Source organism: Miniopterus natalensis, chromosome 11 (assembly GCF_054644295.1).
Source record: "Miniopterus natalensis isolate mMinNat1 chromosome 11, mMinNat1.hap1, whole genome shotgun sequence".
Lineage (NCBI taxonomy): Eukaryota > Metazoa > Chordata > Mammalia > Chiroptera > Miniopteridae > Miniopterus > Miniopterus natalensis.
This window is the reverse complement of record NC_142091.1, coordinates 71,346,577-71,364,312: the sequence shown is the minus strand read 5'-3', so window position 1 is coordinate 71,364,312 and position 17,736 is coordinate 71,346,577.

The window sequence follows — 17,736 nt, the reverse complement described above, 5'->3', positions numbered from 1 at the left end:
TAGGTTAAGTGCTAGGTCCATGGTGGAGACCGTCGTCGCGTGGGCCCCGCACAACACTCACATTCGGCAAATGCAGAAAAGGTGGCGAAGGGAGAGGGTAATAATCCCAAAGAGAAACTGAGAAACCAGAACTCCTGCTTTTATTTATTCAGTGGCTTTTTGGCAAACTGCCTACTCCCAGTCTCCAGCTTTGCAGGACACCATACAAGTATTAGCAATGTCTGCTAGGACTATGCTGGAACTTCTTTTTAAACAATATCAGTTTTGACGGACTGCATGTTCCTCACCGTGGTGCCTGCACTTCACTTTATCTGTGTCTTACATATATTGCCTGAGAAAAGATGCTTTAAAACCACCTTCACCCCTTCATGGAATGTACTGGGTGTATACAAGTCAGGGAATAATAATTCCTATGATTTTTTCAGTCATAAGACTGGACCCATGTCCTGTGTGATTGATAGATAATGCTGTGCTTTGCTGTCCCTTACAGCACGCTGCCTCCCTTCTAATAGGTAAACATCGCTCTGGGTCTCTTCCTGGATAATAGGGGCATTCAGGGCTCTCCCTGCACTGTGTGCTTCTGATCTCCCTACAGGAAAACAGGAAACCATAACTGCTTGAAATGTACAGGCGCTCTTGCCACAACCTCTCTCTTGAACTTGATATTATGCCCAAAGATCTCATTGCCTCAGAGAAGCTGAAAGGAAACATTCTGGGTGGGCTGAAAAGGGGGAAGAAGTTGAAATAAGAAGAAAAGTTGTTTAGGATCATAAGGTCTCTGCTAGAAGATTGAAGCTCTGGTGGCTTAGTACAGTTTTTCCCAAAGACAGGTCTAGCCTGTTCACCCGGGTAGGATGCGTAGCCCTGGTGGATGTTCTGGAATCTTCTAGAAAGTTGTGGACGGTTCAGCTGTCCCTGCAACTTAGGCTCTTGTCACCTTAAGAGCTGAGATGTTTGAGCACTAGATTTTTACATAATTCAAACATTTTTTAACATATAAAAGAAAATACTAAAATAACATCCTTGTTAAAGAAACTCTGGGGAAAACAGAAGTAGAAAGTGGTCACCATAATCTCAGCACTGGATTCCACTGTCGCTCCACTTCCTTCTATTACTTAGCTCTTCCTGGGTATTTTTTTTATGAACAGCTGTCATCATGGTATCCGAACACTTGTGTGTGTATATTTTACCATGTTACCACTCTGTGAGTCTCACTTCTACTGCCTATGAACTTCCTTCTTGTGGGTGGCACATTTTAGTTAAATATGCCTTGTTGAGTTTGAGGATACTAAGGTTTTGGTTTTTGTTGCTGTTACCCACTGGAAATCTATGAAAGTGTATATTTGCCACAACAGTGCCTATTGCAACCATTGTTATGCTTCAAAATCTTTACTAATTAAATAGATACAAATAGTAGCTCATGTTCAATATGCATTTATTTGGTTCCCAGCGGAAATGAACACTCTTCCATATTCTTTTGGTTGTGCCTTCTATTTTGGTGACCTCTTGGTAAAGTCTTTTAGGCAGAACCAATTGGAATGATGTTTCCCATCGATGACCATTTAAAGCAGGGGTGGGGAATGTCCGGAACGAGGGCCGTGTAAGGCCCGAGAAATCATTTGGCCTGGCCCTGCCAAGGCAGGCGGGACTTGAAATTCAATAAATCTATGAGTTTTTTCATAGCTAATTTTTAAGCTGATAATTTTGTATGGCCTTCAAATGATGTTATAAATATCCAAGTGGCCCTTGGCAGAAAAAAGGTTCCCCACCCATGATTTAGAGATTAGCAGTAAGTGTTCAAAGGGGGAGCATTCCACAGGGAATGCAGCAGAGAGGGCTAAAATACATAATTATAATTATCAAACATACTATTTGAAATATAATTATAAATGTTGTTTTAAAATGAAAGACTAGAACTCCCTCCCCTGTTCCTTCCCTGTGTGGTTTTAACTTGGGTCAGCACTTATATGTGACATTCAACTCATCTACCTGTGAAACAGACTCGTTAGTTTTCTGCCTGATTCCTTCTGTGGTCAGTGAAGATGAGAAAGCAGTTATGTATGAGGTTATTAATTGAAGGCCCCTAAAAAAAGAGATTCACACATTCAAAGATTCCAAAGTATAATCTTAGGACCTTTTCTACTACTGTTGAAATGTCCCACCTCTAGTTGGAGGGCTAGCTCCAATTGTTCCCACTCGGCTTCCTGGCACCGGAACGTGACAGCATGTCATCTTTTTCTTTTCATTTTGCCTCAGCAAAGCCTAGGAAAAATCCCGGGCAGGTGCTAATGAAGAACTTCCCCCCTCGCCCCGCTGGCGTGGTTCAGCGGTTGAGCATCGACCGAGGATCCAGGAGATGGAGGTGTGATTCCTGGTCAGGGCGCATGCCCAGGTTGCAGGCTCGATCCCCAGTTGGGGGTGTGCAGGAGGCAGCTGATCAATGACTCTCTCATCATTGGTGTTTCTATGCCTCTCTCTCTCCCTTCCTCTCTCTCTGAAATCAATAAACATATATTTAAAACAAAATACAAAAAACTTCCCCCCTCACCAGGTGGGCTTTCTGTGCAGGGGCTCTGACTGCGGAGGCAGTCTCCGTGCTCTGCTTTCCACAGAGTCTGATGAACAGTTGAGGGGTTCAGTGAGCAAAACATAAACCCAAAAATGTTCTGGAAGTGGATAGTGGTGATGATCGCACAACATTCTGGATGGATGTACTTAATGCCACCAAACTGTACACTTAAAAATTGTTTAAATGGTAAGTTTTATGCAAATTACAATTTAAAAAATTTTTTATTGATTGATTTTACAGAGAGAGAGAGGAAGGAGGAGAGAGAGAAACACTGATTTGTTGCTCCACTTATGTACGCATCATTGGTTGCTTCCTGTATATGCCCTGACCAAGGATAGAACCCGAAACCTTGGCATATCAGGAAGACACTCTGAACAACTGACCTGTCCGGTCAAGGCAGTCATTATAATTTTTTTAAAAACGTTTATTTAGTCTTATTCATTTTTTAATTGGGTGTGTCTTTCAGGCCTCCTTAATTTATGGATTTCCCTACAGTTTCTCTATGGCAGACCTGAAGAGTTTCCCACAGTTTGGGTTCTGCTGGTCATGCTCTCCCAGTGCTGGGAAGGCCCCTGCCTACCATTTGAGAGGATGGTGGTGGGTGTAACGGAAAAGGCCCCTGTTCGGGGACCTGAGTGTCTTCCCAGCTCTTACAGCAACTGGAAAACAATGTGGCTCAGCCAGGGGACACATAATGCACTGGTCACAGGGCCATGGGCCATAGGCCATGGAGTCCATCGGAGCAGTGATCATTCCTATTTCCGGGACTTAGGATACTTTGAATCTGTTTCCTCATCTATACAAAGAACATGCTATTCATATCACAGGGTCATTGTAAGGACTGAATGAGAAAGGCTCTTTTTGCTGCCCCAGATATAGAATAAGTATTTTTTGCTGCTATTATTACTACTTACTCTTACACTGCTAGTATTACCAAGAATCACTTTGGGCAGATCAGGTCACCTCTGTGAACTTCAGGTTGGTCTGCCGAAGAATCAGTTCTTTTCTGTTGCATGGTTAAAAAGACACGTCTTTAAAAATACATCTTATTAAGTTGACATATGTGTCTGCTTTTCTTCTGACAAAGCTGCTTATCTCTGTTGGCTCTGGCATTTGAACGTGTTTCAGACAAGTGAGTCGGTTGAGATGAGGTGGGTAATTTGCTTGAGCCAGACGTGTGTCAGCCTTCCTCTGGGGAGGGAGTCGGGGGAAGGTGCTCATTCACACCTGTGCAAGAACTGGGCGAAATAACCTTAAAACATGCCCTACCTTCCCCATGGGTCTGTTTTGAGGTTCAAACAAGATGATCATGTTCTTCAAATCTCTGAAAGGGAAAGCACTGGCCAAGGGCTAGTGCTGTCTTTGTGTATTTTATTCTCACAGACTTGTCCTCCTGCCTGACTGATGGCTGCGCTAGGACTAGAACCCAGGTATGATCCCCCAGCCCTGGCGTACAACATGCCTGGCAGAGTGCTTATCTATGTCTTACATCTTATAACTCCTTTAATTAAAAGCACTTTATTTTTAAAAAAATATGTCTTTATTGATTTCAAAGAGAGGAGGAGAGAGGGAGAGAGAGAGATAGAAACATTAATGATGAGAGTCATTGATCTGCTGCCTCCTGCATGCCCCCCACTGAAGATCGAACCCACAACCTGGCCATGTGCTCTGACGGAGAATGAACTGCTGAGCCACGCAGGCCGGACAAAAGCAATTTAAACTATTGTCTAGCGGGAGGAAACTCTGCCACCATCTACATTCAGCACTGAAGGAAGGTCTGTCAAACTAAGGGTGGTTGGTAGGAGCAGATGGAGACGCGGAGCTGAGCAGGGCAAGACCGGGAGGCAAAGAGATTGCAAAGAAGTCATCCTGGCAAGAGACGGTAAGAGTCTGGATTCAGAAGTAGCAGAGCAGAGGGATCCAGTTGAGAAATGTTATTTATCTTTTGTTAAATTTCACTTCCTGTTTTAGAAACATTCAGACTCACCCACAAGCAGAGAGGGTAGTGTGACCCTCCATACACCCAGCACCCACATTCATCAGTTAGCAACGATTGACACTGGAGGTTGTAGAAGATGAGATTGAGAGGAATTGATGATTGATTAGATGGTGGGGGAGCAGGGATGGTGATGAGGGGAGGAGAACAAAAGAGAAGGAAGATTCCAGAAGGACTCTGGGCCCCTGGTCTGGGTAAGGCAGAGAATGTAGGAAGTCAGGCCAGTCAGGAGGAAGGCGATGAACTGGGTGACAGAAGCTCTCTGGAGCGTCAGCTCTGCTGACACCACACTGATGTCTACTAAATGAGCAGGCAGAGGACACAGGGTAGCAGGGTCCACCAAGAGCTCTCTGAGCCTCCCGTGGGACTGGCCCAGGCTGAGGGCGGAGCCGGAGGGAGCTGGCGGAGCATCTGGTTTGTCTCCCCTCTAGGCCTTATATGTAGGTTTTGCTCCTTGAGGGTTTCTGAAAATGCAAACCACCTAGATTTCCCCCCAGAAAAAGAGTTCTAGCATATGAACAGAGGGATGCAAGGGAGTGTTCTAGAAAGAAATCAGGTGATGTAACAATGCTCAGGTCCACTTGGCAGGCAGCTGCAGAGGTTCTGCTCTGGGGCCTCTCTGGGGGGCACAGAATCCAGCTCTGCCTCCCAGCCGCCCACATTCCCTCCCAGCTGGGACTACGCCGGGAGCACTTGGTGCAGGAGGCAAGGCAGGTCATGCTGACCTACAGATGGGGGCGGCCCCCACATTCCAGACGGGGAACTGCCTGTCTTGTGTTATGTCAGGATGACACTCACCGTTCTCCTTGGGCATGCAGAGGTTCCTGCTTCTCCGCTAGTTGTAACCAGCGATGTTATCACCCGGTTACCTGATCCTCATGATTATAATGTGACGTCCTTATCGCAATTTACGCAATTATGGGCAACACCGAGGGTGCTCTTTGAGTCTGGTTTTATAACCCTTTGGGGCGTAAACAACTCTGAGATATAGGCCTGAGCCATCAATGTGCGTTCATTACCCAAGAAGCCCTTTGTCATTCTGGCCAGTCCTGCACTGTTGCGGTCTTTCCTTCGCCTTCCAGCCAAAAAGCGAAACAAACAACTCGATTAAACTTCTACCAGCCTTCCAACCCCGCTCAGTCTTAAAGGAGCCTCTCTTTACACAGTGATTTCTCTCTTTAATTTGAACACAGAGCATGTGCTGCTCCCAGAAACCTGTTGCACGGGGTCTGCGTCCAGCGTCACCGTGTTGTTGGACGCTTTCAGCACCTTGTCCCCTCGCTGGCTGGGTTCAGGGCTCCCGGATGACTCATTGCTTTTCCTCGCCTGCAGAGGCAGGTGTGCAGAGACCGCCAAGCTTGATTCCTTCACAGGGCCTCGTCGGATTTGGGGTCAAGACAGCCTCCTGTGCAAAACATAGAGACGGGAGCCTCAGGCAGCAGAATCTCCCCAGCACCACGCAGGGCGTTTTGAACGGACTTCAGCAGCTGCGACACCGTGGAGATGTTGACAGTGTCTCAGAGGGCATTCAGGTCTTGGGGCAATGTGGCCCACGAGTGAACCCGCGCTGAGAGTCACACTTAGACTACTAAGGTTACTAAGACTTGTCATACTTAAGAACTTCAGTCTCATCTGAGTGCAGTCTCCTCTCAGCCCCGCCCACAAGGTAGTTGGGTTCGCAGGCACAGTGGAGGTGCGCGGAGGGGGCGGGGGGTGTCAGCCCCTTGGGCTTGTCCTTTCGGTGTGGTGTTGAGAACGGGGCTCCAAGCTTCTCTGTGACTGCCCGTGGCGACCTGTCCCGTCTTTGTTCTTTGTAACAGCCCCTCATCCATGCTTGTGACTGCTTCTCTGTCCAACACTGGCCTTTCCTCTCTTTTAAGAGCCCACACCCCTGCTTCTCCAGGGACACGGTTCTCAGCCAGGGGGACACGGTTCTAGGTTCTTCAAAGGACCGTGAGGGGTCTGTCCCTGCACAGTCCCCTGAGGCCCGGGCTCTGCCCCCTACCACCTCCTCGGCTGGGCTCAGTGCCTCTCAAAGTCCCTGGGCTGAAGAACCAGGTAGTTTTTCTTTACTGCAACATGTCACAAATCAATGCCTCTGCAGAATGTTAGAAATTACCTTGAGATAAGGATTCTTTTGAACTTAAGACACTTAAAAAGCAGCAGGTATGAGAAGGGTGCTCTGACCTTCACCTTTTTTTCCCTAAAAGCAAGAGATAAAACCCCCTGATGGAAGATGTCCTCCAACACCAGTTTCACTGGACAGGCGCTGGGTCGGGAGTTGTCTGTAGGGGTGTGGGTTCTTGACTTCGCGCAGGAAAGACTTCACTACACCAGTCCAGGTGATTTTGGGAGTGTTTATTAAATCGGGGGACAGTGAGACAAAGGAACGGCTTCAGGTAGAAGAAGCAACAGGAGAGAGACTAGGTGGGGTTGCTGTCAGCTCACTGGAAAACCAGAGAAAAGGGAGCCTTGGAGACAGGTTTGGGGGGTTAGCCCTGGAGAAGCTGCCATTGCCCACTGCTCCCCTAGTTGCCAATCTTGTGGGGACCCTTAGAGTTTAGGAGATGCATGCCTGTGGGGGAAGAATTGGAGGAAGGGAACTGCACTGGGGTGCTCCCGGGAGGGAGAGCTCATTGGGTCCTCCCTCCTAAGAGCTTTTAAGGGTGGAGAGTTTAGGGGAGGTTCCAGGGGAGTATCTCAATAGAATATTCATCAGCTTTTCCAGGTGTACCCTTTTAGGTCCTGCTCTCCACTGATGGGTCGGGGTCAGGGCAGGAGGTCCTTAGTCATCACAGCTTGTCCTGGCATCACCTGCCTTGTTTTGCTGCTTTTCTGGGCCTGGAGCTGAAATACCACTGAGGCCTAGATGTTATCTCTAGGGAGGAAAGGTCAGGGGTCTAAACAGAATGACCAGCAATATGAAAGGTCAGGGGTCTAAACCGCATGACCTGCGATATGCCAGGGCAGGAAAGGCCACCATGGGGGCAAGGCCCGGCACCAGTTTTGCCTATTGCTAGGCACCCAGGGCTTTCTGCCTGGTGACCTTCTGTATCTGGCTGTAAATTGCTCAGCCAGTTTGTTCAGCTATCTGTCTCAGTTTCCCCATTCCACTTGCCAAGGGATTTTCCTACCTTCTTACTATCTTGCCTCACCAGGAGGAAAGTAACATTCTTATCATCGGGACACGAAGTAGAAGCCGAGAGAATTCTATACAAACAGGCCTTATTAAAATAAAAATTATCTTCCTTGAGCCCCCATATGTTCTAGTTACTTTTCTATAATCCCCTCTCTTTGTTCAGCCCAGTGTAAAAACATTTCGGTTTTGTCAGGTCTTGAGGTCTTCATTTCCTTATGAGGGTTCCTGTGTTCCCTAAAACCTGCATTAAATAAATGTGTACGATTTTCTCCTGTTAATCCGTCTTGAGTCAATTTAGTTCTCAGGCCCAGCCCCCAAACCCTAGGAGGGTAGAGGTAAAATTTGTCTCCCTTACACTAGAAAAAAAACAATTTTTTAAAGACGAAATACAAGTCCTGTTTTCATTATTAGACTCAGCAGTCAGACAATTATTCCCTCAAATTGCTATGAAACTTCCTACAAAATGTCTCTCAGCTTCTGTGCGTGTTTCCTCTTGGACTGGTACACAGTCCGAGTCAGTCCCTGTCCCTGGCTACAGGCTGCGTAGCAATGGCCTAGCCCACCTTGAGATAATTTGCTGTTTTAATAAAACACATTCTTTACTATTTAAAATAATATAAAAAACTAGTTTATAATTAATTCTCTCCCCCCTCCCTTGGCCCAGCTCTACTTTCTCCTTTCTCTTCTCTTTCTAGACTCCCTTTCTCTTCCCCTAGAATCTCAATAGTGAATTAACTGGATGGTTTGGCCTTTTTTTAAATTCTCACCTGAGGATATGTTTATTGACTTGAGAGAGAGAGAGGGGGAGAGAGGGAGGGAGAGAGAGCGGGAAAAACATTGATCAGTTGCCTCCGGTGCACACCCTAACCAGGGACGATGCCCCAACCAGCTGAGCCATCCGGCCAGGGCTTGACCTTTTCTTTGAGTCAGTTTATCTCTCTGTGTTGCAACTTATCTGGAGGACAGGGAGGAACAGAGCCAAGAACTCAGACTGAGTAGGAACAGTGCCTCCGGTCCTATCTTGGGGCAGAGGTGGCTGTAACAACCTCTAACATGGCAGAAGGAGAGATAACAGAGGCTTATTCTTTGTTAAGCAACAGTAAGGCATGTTCCCAGCTTCCATTCTAGGGAGGATGGTGCCCCGGGAGCCTCTAGCTTTGCCCCTCTGGCACAGCATGGGTGCCAGGTACTCTGGAAACCACTTCACCTCATCTCTGCCTTTCCTCACTCTTTTGAGGAGCCCACGTACCCTGTGGTTTCCAGTTCTGGCTTGGCCGCTTGGCCAACCGTCTTTCCCGGTGATCCTGCCTGTGGGCTCAGCCTCGTGTCCTCAGTTTCCTGACTACCACACTGAGGCTCGTGTCTGCCCTGCTGACTCCCACGGCAGGGGCCCAATAGTTCCTTGGCCTTTCCTTCAATGCCCCCTCGATGACCTGTGGTAGGCAGGACCACCCCAGAGAAAAAACCCAAAGGTAAGAGTTGCCTAAAATTCATTGAGGAAACAGATTTAGGGTATGTATCACGTTGATTATTAAATCAGATGAAGTGGGGCCACCTAGTTGTCTGCTGGGGGAGCCCGGGGGGTGGTGTCAGCCAGGGAAGGACTCGCGGTGGGCAGGATGTCTGAACTGTGCTCACTGGGTCACGGGAGGGGACTGCAGAAATGGGGTGCGGGGTGAGCAAGGGGAAGAGAGTGGGAGGCTCAGAGACTTGCTCAGGTTCACGGTGGTGGAGCTGCGGCAGCCTGAGGAGGAGAAGCCGATGATGTTGCTGGAGGACAGGGCCTGGTTAGGCAGCTTGGCCCCGGCTCCTGTCAGTCTCATGAGCTAAAGGCAGCTTTGGCTGTGAATGCAAGAGAAATTTCTGCCCCTCCCTTAACTACCTAGAAGAACTTGAATTAGGGGCCTTATCCGTAATAAGAGATGGCCTCTTCTGACCTATTTACTAAATATCTGCTCTTGTTATCATTCTGCAATGACCCTTTGAAGCCCCCAAGCCACTCTACTAATCCCTAGCTCAGAATGTTTTATATACCCATGTTCCCTTTCTGTCTCTGAACCTCTCGTGCATGTGGGGGTCTGTCTCCATGTGTGAAGGGTTCCCATACATACATATGTATTAAATTTGGTTATTTTCTCTTGCTAATCTGCCTCCTCTCTATTTAATTATTAAACCAGCTGGAAAGAACCTTGAGGATAGAAGAAAGTTTGTTCTTCCACTGCAGTGGCACCCAGCTAGCTAGGAGTCATAAATTCTGATCTAGAACTCAGAAATTTCTCGAGTATAGACCAGGGTTTGGCTCTTTGCATTTAGGTAGCAACTGATGCCCCACAAGTGAATTGTCTGGGGACAGTGTCCCCAGATGGAGCAAGAACATCACTAATGTGAATTGGGCTCAAAATATAATAAAGTACAGGGGATTTAGACAGGGACCAGCAGAGGGGAAGGAGGGGAGGGCAAGAAAGGAGAGAATTTAAACCCAACAAGGCCAATTCTCCCAACAGTGTCGAGAGCCGAACAACGTGCTGGGCTTTGATCTTGGGAGATCACCTTAGAGAAAGGAATTTTGGTGGCTCTGTAGGTCCCACATCCCATCTGCATTGAGTTGAGCCAATAGGAGACCAAACAGGGCTGATTTTGCAAGCAGTGTGACTGCCAAGCAGTGGTTCTTAACCATTTTCCCTGCTCTGTTCTACACTAGGTGAGTACCTCGCAACATCAGCAGCTGCAGTGTTCAGCACAGGGTGACTTTCAACTGATGCCACCTTCCTCCCATCTCATTTTAAGAAACATTGTTATAAAAAAAAAAAAAAAAAGGCTAGGAAAGGATGTTATACCCAGAGAGGATATCATATTGCCTATAAATAGAAGAGTTTGGGTTTCTGCCCTACACAAAGGTGAATTCATGGTCAGTGCCCTTGAGGAACTTATTGTCTATAGGGGAAGGACTACAAACACCTCATAGGAATCCAAGGCAGGGCGTCAGGAGGGCTGAGCCAACTCAGCAGCTGTTTGCGCCAATGGCATCAAGGAAGGAATGGCTAATTCTGACCAGAAGGAGCAGGGAAGGGCTCCTTTATACAGGGAAGGGTGTACAAAGGAGGAAGCTTTTAGGGAGTGGACTTAGTGGGAGAGCCAAGAGCAAAGGCATCGAGGTGGGCCCGGCTGGGCAGCACGTGAAGTGTCTTACCTAGAATGTAGGGAGAAGGCAGAGGGTGAGGCTGGAAAGGAAATGTGGGGCTCCATAATGGGGGACGTGTAATGCCAGGGGTATTTGTGCTTACGGTCTGCAGGCAATGGGGAGCCACTGTGGGTGTCTGAGAATGAGAGTGGCATGACCAGGAGCTATCTGGTAGCAAGGTGCGAAATGAATTAGCTGTCAGGAACCAAAGGAGGAATTACCAGGAGGCTGTTGCAATGGAAATGGAAGCTCTTTGCAAACTGTAAAACAGGGTAAAACCTGAAGGTGGGAATCCTTTAAATGAGCATGTCCTTGTCCTCTCTGGCAAGGGGAGAGTGTGTGCTGTCCTTTCCATAGAGGGTAATGGTTGGGCTAATTTCACATTCCCTCTCATCCCCAGTCTCCTCGTGCACAAAGGCAGAAAATGATAAGACCAGTCAGGGCCCAGAGCCAGGCTGTGACCAGGCTGATGGAAGCTGTGTCCCAGGTCATGAAGGAGCAGAAATCTGCCATCTTCCTAATGTAACGTCAGTCTCAAAAGACTCACTTAGCCAAGTTTGGTGAATCTCTGAATGAAGACTTCCCTGACAGCTTGAGGGACAGGAGGGATAGGCCTGAGATCTCCAAAATAACAATGCTTATTTAGAAAGCTCTCTCTGGGAGACCCCCTTTTAAACCCTCAAGATCATCTATTATCACTTGCCTTTTGGGGTGCTTTTAAATTTCACCTCTCAACTTGACTTTTTTTTTTACCAAGAAATATGAAAACTATCAAACTACATACACATCTTGATTGGGAGGCTCAGATAATATGGTCTCCACAGTTATGGGACAAGTTGTTTAACACCTTAAGTCCTCAGTTTACTATTTGTGAAATAATTTGGACACACAGTAGCTGAGTCCCAACTAGTGGTCCTAGACACTAGATGCAGGGTTGACTCCAGACTGCATCCCTTGTTAGCTGACTACTCAGGCAAGCCACTTTACCTCTCTGTGCCTCAGTTTCTTCATTTGAAAAATGGTGCGGATGTCGCACCGACTCAGAAAAGTTCTGGTTTAATCTGTCTGGGTGCGACCAGGGATTGGGATTTTTTTAAAATCCTCACCAAAGGATATTTTTTCCATAGCTTTTCAGAGAGAGTGGAAGGGAGAGAGAGAGAGAGAAACATCAATGTGAGAGAGACACATCCATTGGTTGCCTCCCTCACGCACCCTGACAGGGGCTGGAGACTGAGCTTGCAACTGAGGTACGCACCCGTGTCTGGAATCGAACCTGGAACCCTTCAGTTCCAGGGCCAAGGCTCTAACCACAGGGCGGGATTAGGATTTTTAAAAGCTCTCTGGTCATTGTAATGTGCAACTAAGGTTCAGCACCTCAGCTCTAAGGTTCAAATAGGACTGTGGCCTTGTTATTGAAGGAGGAGCTGCAGCAGAGGCCCAAACAGCAGAGCCAAGGAAGCAACAGAGTGGTGGCTTCACAAGGGACAGTTGTGTGCCGGGTGGTGCCTGGTTGTCTCTCAGGGGCAGGGCCATTGAGCTGACACAGTTTTGATCTTTGCACACAGAGTGACGTGAAGGCCCTGCCTTATGCACTGAAAACATGGTTTTGTGAAACATACAATACTCCCCCCAGATGGTCACTTTTCTGCCAGTCACGGTGTCCGGGCTTTCCCCTTTGACTTGTCTGGAATGGCTCGGAAGGGTGTGGTCACAACAAACCCTGACACATCCTGTGGGTGTCTGCTGACTGCAGCTCTCCTGAAGTCATGATGAGGCTGTCAGATGGGCTCCTTCACTCCGTGAGGTCAGCTGTCCCTTGTTTTGAAATCCGCGTGTGGCAAGGTGCTGACTCACTTCCCCCAGGTTACAGAATGCTCCTGCTTCCTGGATGATCAAACCCCGAGGGCACCTCCCCTTCCAGGGTTCAAGAAACGGGGTGGAAACTTCCAGTTTTAACCCTAGAGTTGTTATTCTAATTTAACAGTTGAATTCTAGTTTCAACTCTCCCACTGCTGGGTGGTAGGGGAAGGGGGTGTCGTATAGATAGCTAGGTGACATTTAGGGCTTCGAGATCTTTGTAGGAAGGAGAGGTGGTCGAGCCTAACTCATACCTGAGGAGGGACCAGAATGTTTCTTGCACTTGTGCAGTGACCCACTGCTGCTGGGTCACTCTGACTCTAACCAGCTTTTGTTCGGTCATTCAAGACACGTTCCTCACCAGACCCTGTTCTAGACTCCTGAAAAATGGCCAAGGCGAGACTGGTGAATCCTGCCCGTCTCTTATTTTCTAAGATTTTATCTGTTTAGAGCAGTTTTAGGTTTACAACAAAATTGAGGGGAAGATACAGAGATTTCCCAAAACATCCCCTGCTCCCACACATGCAGGCACCCCCATTATCAACATCACTCGCCAGAATGATAGGTTTACCAATAATGAAACTACACTGACACATCAGTCACCTGAAGTCCATAATTTACCTCAGGGTTCACTCCTGCTGGTATACATTTTATGTACGCGCTTGGATAAATGTGTAATGACATGTAGTCACCATTATGGTTTCACAGAGTCATTTCACCCTAAAATCCTCTGCACTCAGTCTGTTCATCTCCCCCTTACCCTCCCCCTGGGACCCACTGATCATCACAGTTTTGCCTTTTCTAAAATGTCATATAGCTAGAATCATACCATATACTCTACAGCCTCTTCAGATCGACTTCTTTCATTATAATATTCATTTAAGACACCTCCAAGTCTTTCTTTTTAGCACTGAATAATATCCCAGTGTCTGGATGGACCACAGTTTATGTATCCATTCACCTACTAAAGGACATTTTGGTTGTTTCCAAGTTTGGGCAATTAGGAATAAAGCTGTCATAAACGTCTGTGTGCAGGTTTTTCTGTGGACAAGTTTTCAGTTCCTTTGGGTAAATACCATGGAGTGCAATTGCTGGATTGTATGGTTAGAGTGTTTTAATTTTGTAAGAAACCCACAGCTGCACCCTTTGGCACTCCCACCAGCAACGAGCGAGAGTTCCTGTCGCTCCACATCCTTGCCAGCATTTGGTGCTGTCAGTGTTCTGGGTTCCAGCCATTCTGAAAGGCGGTATCTCGCTGTTGTTTTATGTGCATGTCCCTGATGACATATGATGTGAAGCATCTTTTCATGTGCTTCTTTGCCATCTGTGTATCTTTTCTGGTGAGGTATCTGGTACGGTCTTCGGTCCATTTTTTAATCAATTTTTTTGTTTTCTTACTGTTGAGTTTTAAGATTGTGTATTTTGGACACAGTCCTTCATCAGATGTGCCTGTTGCAAATATTTCCTCCCAGTTTGTGGCTTGTCTTCTTGTTCTTTAGATACTGTTTCCCACAGAGTAGAAGTTTTTAATTTTAGGTGGGCCCCATCCTCAAGGAGCTTACATTACTTGGGCAACAGCGTTCATGGACTATTCTAATTACCTCATAATAGCTAAGACTTAGGGGGTGCTTACTGCGCACCAGTTTCTGTGCTAAACCCTTGGTTTGCACCCCTTATTAAAATAGCTATTTCCATCTTTTAAAAAAAACCCATCCTCACGTGTTTCACGTATGTTCTTGACTGTTTGGGCAAGTTCAGGTTGTTGTTTGCTATGCAGCTATTCTAATTTATACTCATGTCAGATATGTTCATGTACATTAGCACGCTGCCCTTTTCTTCCAGCCTGTGTTAGGGAGATCCGCCTGTGTGGCTTTGCGTATCTACCCCCTTCTCACGGCCGTGCGACAATCCAGAATGCGGCCACCGTGTTTACCCGTCCATTCCCCCATTGAAGGCCTGCTCATATTGTTTCCTGTTTCCACAAGCAACCCTGTGCTATGACGACCACTCTCACGCATGTGTCCTGAGGCCACTTCGTGAGAGACTGCAGGATGGATGGATGGATAAGATGAAACCTGCAGGATGTCTGTACCACCCACCTATTACCACCAGTAGTGTAGGGAGCTTATAGCCCCTACCTGACCCACTTGGCTTTATTCAGCTTTAAAATATTTGCCAAATAGGTAGAAAGTAATACCTCGTTGGCTTAATTTGCAGTTTCCTTGTAACCAATAAACATCTCTCCACATATCTGCTTAGGCCTTTAGGTTTCTTAATCTGAAACTTAACTGTCCATACTTTTTGCCCATTTTCCCACTGGGTTCTTCTCCCTGCCTTGTTGGAACACAGGAGTTCCTGCAGATTTCAGATCTTAGCCTCTTTTGGGCGTCAGATATTGCAGTATCTTTTCCCAATCTGTTACCTGTTCATTATACTGTGTCCTTTGTTTTAAAGACATCCTTTGTTTGGAGGGATCCCGCTCACATTGACCTTTGGATTGTGCTTCTGAAGTTTTTTATGAAGTCCTTCACCTCTAGTTCGTAAATATGTTACCTTACAGATGTTTTTCTATGACCTCCAGAGGTCACGTTTCACGTCAGGGCTGTGGTCCATCCACAAACAGCTTCGTAAACGGTGTTATCAGGGACCCAGCTTTGTTTGCCTTTGCTCACTGTACTCACTGGACCTTCATATCAGCTCTCTGAGCTACCAGAGGAAACAGGGCAAAGAAGGTCACAGTGCTAGAAGTGGCAGGACACAAATCTGATTTTGTTTCTTCAAATGTCAAGTCGCTGGACTGCATTACAGATCTCCAGGGAAGGGGAGCTATCAAACCAGGGCCCCTCGCATGATTCACCCAGAGAAGGCATTGTTAATTACTTAGTGAACGGACAAGGCTCTTGGTTTGGTCTCTTGGACTTAGTTCAACCTGAAATGCTATCAGACCCCAGGGAGGGTCACACCCAAACCCCAGCTTCAGTAGGCAGCCCCTTCCCATGCCTCCAACCCTGACACCATGTAGGTCACACACGCAGCTGACTCAAAAGTAACTTCTCCCACATCTTAGGGGCCTCCATCTACTTCCTGTGCTTATGATCTTTATTAAATCATAATTACTACCCTGGAGTGAACACTGTCTACACACCAGGCACTGTTCTAAGCTCTTACCATGTACACACTCATTTAATATTCACAACAACCCTATGAGGTGTGTATTATATAATTATTGTACCCATTTTGCAGATCATAAAATCGAGGCCAGGGTTCTCCTTACTAGTAGCAGAGCAGATATGTGAACCCAGGCCAGCAGAGCATGGAGCCTGCACGTGATACTGTCCCTTTAAGGTACACTGCCGTCCGGTCAGGCACAACTATCAGAGAGGATACAATACAGGTAACTGAACTAGGCTCTGACTTTTATTCCGTGCTGCTGTCTCAGATGCTGCCATTTGACTTTCCAGCCTCCAGAACTGCCTCGATGGAGACCTGCAGTCATCTCGGTGGCCCGGCTACCTCCGTCCCTGCTCACGTGAAACACCCTGGCCATCTCACTCTGCGACGAAAGCCACCTAATTCATTAAGGCTCGCGGTGCGAGGGCGCTGCATGCAGTGAACAGCTGGTTGACTGTGCAGCCCGTCTCCCAGCCCCGCCAGACACAGGGCGCTTGTCACTGTGCTTGGCAGATGTTCTTAGTCCCCATTGTGTAACCAAATCCTGGGGACGGCTTCCCGGAGCCCCGGCTGGCTTGGGGGCCTTTGTTGTCTCCCGTGACCCGCTGTTCTCAGCTCCTTTGCTTTCTGCGTGATCATCTTGTTTTCACCCCATCTCGGCTACTCCTAATCGTCATGTTTCCCCTCCTCCCCCCTCGCCTCCAGCTTTTCTCTCCCCTCTCTACCTTTTGCCGTCTCATGTTCAATGACACCGTATCCAACTGTCCTTTCTCGCCCTTTTCTCTCCGACCATCCATTCTAAAGCCGTGTTGGAGCTGGCTCTGTGCAATGTCACTGTTCCTTCCCTCCCTGTCCCCCCTTCTCCTCCACCCAGTCCTCCACGAAGGCTCAGCCCCTCCGGGGGCAGCCCCCCTGCTTTACCCGCTTCCTACCTTCCACCAGGGAACAAGGGAGGGGGCAGCCCCCTCTGGCTATGCGAAAGTGGCTCTAAATTGTCCTTTGGTCAGATCTGCATGTGAGCAACAAATAGTCCCCACTGCTCCTGCTGAGGTCCCATCATGTCTCTGTCTCGGGGGAAGGCGGCCGCGCTGAATCCTTGTTGGCGTCTTTCATTTCCCGGGAACGAGCTGCCTCCCTCGGCTCTTCCGGTTAACCTGTCACTTCAACTCATCCTGCTCCCCGACCCACATATTTCTGAGCACATTTAATTACAAGGCCCTCCTACCCTGTCAGCTGTTCCCTCCTTACCTTGTCTTTCAGGGCGCCTGCCCTAGACAAACACTCTGAGCCCCTGCTCCCCATTGCCCCAACAGACTTCCCAGGGAAGGCTGAACAGGTACGAGAGGGACACCGACATGCCATTAAAGGGACATGTGGGGTTGTCATGGGTTTAATTTAATGGAACAGAGATTATTTCCCAACACAAAACCTGGCCTCCCTCAACAGCTACGCCAGCCCCTCCTGACCCCTCGTAACCGTGGACACCTTTTCTGTCAACACCTTCCTGCCTCTGCTCATTCTGTCCTTTCCCTCTCAAATCTCTGGCAGGAACCCCACGGCTGAGAATGCTGCCGTGACAAGTAACTGGATCAGTAAGTGTGGAACCTCAGACGCCCCCAGAACAGAAGGCCTAGGCAGTGAACCCTGGACCTTGGCACCGGGAGCCCAGGAGGAGCTGGGTGTTTGAGGCCTCGGTAGGGTGTCTGTGTGGACCGCGCAGGTCGGGCTCTCGGTTCCATGCGCCTTTCGCATCCTTGCTTTCCTGCTGAAGTCACAGAGCTAACTGGCTCTAGTGGAGGCCCGTGACTGGGGATTCAGGACCC